This window comes from Ailuropoda melanoleuca, chromosome X, assembly GCF_002007445.2.
Source record: "Ailuropoda melanoleuca isolate Jingjing chromosome X, ASM200744v2, whole genome shotgun sequence".
Lineage (NCBI taxonomy): Eukaryota > Metazoa > Chordata > Mammalia > Carnivora > Ursidae > Ailuropoda > Ailuropoda melanoleuca.
In genome coordinates, this window is record NC_048238.1 from 43,216,327 (window position 1) to 43,220,651 (window position 4,325).

Consider the following 4,325-nt stretch of genomic DNA (forward strand, 5'->3'; position numbering starts at 1 on the left):
TTTTTTTTTTTTTCACTACTTTGTCCAGTGACATTAGGAGCATGCTCCTAATGAGCCAATCTCATTATATTTACCAATTTTCCAAAAATATTCAAAACTACCGTATATTCAGTCACCCAACTCCTTGCTTCTTATAAGATCAGGAATATACAATACAAATATTTTGTATATCTGTATTGCCAGATCCTGCCATGTTCTATCATTGCTCTTTACTAATGGAAATAGTCATTAGCATCTTTAAATCTAATAAGTATGGAGAGTCAATTCCAGAAACTCTGAAACAGTTCAGAAAACTCATTCTTAACATCTATTCCTCTAGAACCACTGTCAGTATGAAAATTTGTATTAATCAGGGTTCTCCAGAAAAACAAAACCAATTGGCTATTAACTTATTCATTTATTCTCGTGAAGAATTGGCTCAAGTGATTATGGAGGTTAAGGAGTCCCAGGATCTCACACCTGTAATCAGGAGACCCAGGAAAGCTCTGAAGGCCTGAGAACCAGGGGGAGCTGATGGTATAAGTCTCAGTCTCAGGGCAGAAGATTGGTGTTCCAGCTCAAACAATAAGGCAGAGAGGGGACAAATTCTTCCGCCATCTGCTTTTTTGTTCTATTCAGCCCCTCAACAGTTGGATGATGACTACCCTCACTGGGAATGGCAATCTGCTTTACTCAGTCTATCAATTCAATTGTTAATCTTATTCAGAAATATCATCACAAACATACCTAGAAATAGGGGCATCTGTGTTCTCAGTCAGTTAAGCATCTGCCTTTGGCTCAGGTCATGATCCCAGGGTCCTGAGATCGAGCCCTGGGACGGGCTCTCTTCTCAGCAGGGAGCCTGCTTCTCCTTCTCCCTCTGCCTGCCTTTCTGCCTACTTTGCTCTCTCTCTCTCTCTCTCTCTCTCTCTGTCAAATAAATAAATAAGATCTTTAAAAAATACTCAGAAATAATAGTCAAATATCTGAACACTGTTCCAGTCAAGTTGACACATAAAAGCAACCATCATACTGATCAAATCTGCAGTATCCAAAAAAGCACACCTGGATACAGCATCCATCTAAATATAGCACTGCACAGGGTATGGTAATTCATCTACAATCCAGGGATGAACCCCAAAAGCAAGACCTACTGATTCCAGGGCTGAACTCCAAAAGCAAGACCTAGTACATGAGGCTAAGAAGCCTAGAAAATGTGCCCAAACTGCTAGCTACACAGTCAAGTGGCAAAGGGAGCTTTAGGTACATATCCTGAGGTACTAGATCTGGCCAATCCTGGCAAACAGACTATAATAGCCCCCCTATTTTCCTCTCGAGAGTACCACTGGGCATTGACTTCATAGATACCTTTTCAGGATATTGTATTACCATCCCTGTCCACTTAGCAAATGGAGACCATACTATTCAATGCCTCTTAGGTAAACTGTGTAGCATATTTTGATTCTCTAAACATGTGATTAGACATTGATGCTGTCTTTATAGCAACAAATAACAAGTAGTGGGAAGTTATATAGGAATTCTATGGACATTTTATGCCCCATATCATCCCCAGGCAGTAGATGGATTGAAAGATAAACTCTTAAAGGAGAAAATGAAAAAGATAATTGGATAATGAAGGTTCAGCTCCCAGTGGAACACACACTTATGATAGGCAGTCTGGACTCTAAATATGGTAATTCCACAGACGGTTACCTTCCATTCAAATAAAATGCCTAATTATGAGGTTGGGGGTGGGGTGGGGGAGGAAGCCTAGACGGCTGTAAGTAAATCCAAACCATATAATTCATTCTTCTCACTCTATTGTTTGTTACTTCCATACTTGCTCCTGGGAAATCAGGCTATTAGAACTTGCAAGAAACAAGATTGCGGGAATGGGAAACTCTGATCTGATGCTTCTTTAGTTATCTGACTATGCTTGTTGGATTTGGGCAATTGTGGCTATTGTAATAATAATAATCATTAATATGAGGTAGTAACACCTAAGGTGGTCTGGGCATGGCCCACATGTCAGGGGGTGCGAGATCATATCAAATGGTACGAGAAATACAAAGAAGAAATTTCTGAACCACACATGTACAAAATCAGGGATATGGTTTGGGTAACACGTTGGGAGGATTAGGAAAAATGGTGAAGTGATTGCTGCAGGAACCAATCATACCAATCACGTGGCTATGGAAAGGCAGTAAGTTGGAAGTTTTGATAAATAGCTAGCATCTGTGGACTGGAGTATAAGATTGATGTTCTCTTTAAAGTAGCCCTGGGACATTTGTCATGGCCCAGGTCCATTTCTGTGTCATAGAATGAATGATGTGTTTCAAATTTAGAATAAGCTGTTACTGACACTAGGCTCAGGGGAATAATTTTTACCCTGTGACCAATTAATTACGTATCTCAACCAGGCATTGGTCCCCCATTCCACAGAGCATTCATGGGAAAGGCTATACCCTGTGAAATATATGCAATGTATCAACTAGTCAGGTGGTCACTTGTGTGGAGGAAGAATTATCACTATTTGGAAAATGGTTGCTATTTGAAGATTTGAATTTTTGAGGTCCACAACCCTAAAGGTGGATGGCTCACTAGGACTCCACAAAATACTTGAGTTCCTGGTGCTGCCTATGCCTGTCACCAAAAAGGATTTCACTCCCAAGGATAATTATGGGAAAATGCCAATGACACTCTTGTAGCATACCAAGAGATTAATTCAAAGCCAACTTAAGCCCAGGGTCCTTAAACCCTAAAAAACAAATATTGCCATGTTGGGATACCAACAATGATACCAATTTGAGGCTCTCTGGAAAAAGAAATTTATAAATAAATAGGGCAGGGATAATGCCTCCAAGTATATGGAAAGAGAGAAAAAGAGGGAGGGAGAGAGAGAGAGAGAGACAGAGAGAGAGAGAGATGAAGATTAAGGAGGGTACTTGTGATGAGCACTGGGTGATGTATGAAGTGTTGAATCACTATATTGTCCACCTGAAACTAATAATACGCTGTATGTTAACTACACTGGAATTAAAATAAAAACTTAGAGAAAAGAGGAGAGGAAGAAGAAGGAAGAGGAGACAAGGAAAGAGGAAAAGAAAAAGGAGGAGAAAAAAGAAGGAGAAGAAGAAAAAAGGTGGGTGTAGGAAGAAGAAAAAAATTAAACAAAGGTCCAGAATCTGACCCAATTGGAAACCCAACATTTACTAAATGAATTCATACAGGAAAAAAATAAAGGGTCACTAATTGACGTTTGTGCTTCTGTAGCATTAGGTACTGAATTAATTTAACAATTGCTGAAGATCAAAACCGGCAAAATTTCATGGCCTTAATCCTGGGGCTCAAATTGCAGTTATATCTCTGATCCCATTAAATTTACACATGTGATGGATAATTTTATGTTTCAAATTAGAGGGTGTTTTTGAATGAGAAAAACATTCTGCAGCCGGCCATCCAGGACCGGGCGGTGGAACAGAGGGAGTGCATAGCCAGACCGGAGCCCGCTGTGGGCTCTGTCTGGGCCTTTCCCTAGGGCCATGGGGTGGTTCGTGAGGTTGCTGAGGGCAGTGATCATGGGGGCACCATGTTGTCATGTATAACCAAACACTTCACACTGAACAAGACAGCATGCTTCGAGGCATAGAAACTGGTGTGTTAGCCAAGACTTTCACTGACCAGGGGAAGCTCATCCCAGATGATGTCATGACTTAACTGGCCCTTTGTAAGCTGAAGAACCTCACCCAATATAGCTGGCTATTGGATGGTTTTTCGAGGACACTTCCACAGGCAGAAGCCTTGGATAGAGCTTATCAAATAGACACAGTAATTAATCTGAAAGTGACTTTTGAGGTTATTAAGCAATGTCTCACTGCTTTCTGGGTTCATCTAGCCAGTGGCCAAGTTGACAACATGGAATTCAACCCTCCCAAAACTGTGGGCATTGATGACTGACTGGAGAGCCTCTCATTCAGCGTGAGGATGATAAGCCAGAGACAGTTGTCAAGAGACTGAAGGCTTATGAAATCCAAACAGAGCCAGTACTGGAATATTACCAGAAAAAGGTGGTGTTGGGATGTTGGAACCATTCTCCAGAAGACAAGATCTGGCCCTGTGTCTATGCTTTCCTATGAACAAAAGTTCCACAAATAAACCAGAAAGCATCAGTTACTCCATGAGGAAAAGTGTATATAACTAGTAAGATGAGCAGAGTCTCCTCATCTGTGCATTTAGAAGTTTCTTGTCCTGAGACTTGCATGTATGAATTCTTTGTTTTTAAATAATAATATTTTTTATTATATTATGTTAGTCACCATACAGTACATCCCTAGTTTTTGATGTAA

General features: G+C 40.5%; 1 pseudogene; it reads left to right on the plus strand.

Annotated features, from left to right (window-relative positions):
* The first annotated feature begins 3,609 nt into the window (after positions 1-3,609).
* LOC100473847 lies at positions 3,610-4,160 on the plus strand (annotated as a pseudogene).
* The last annotated feature ends 165 nt before the right edge of the window (positions 4,161-4,325 follow it).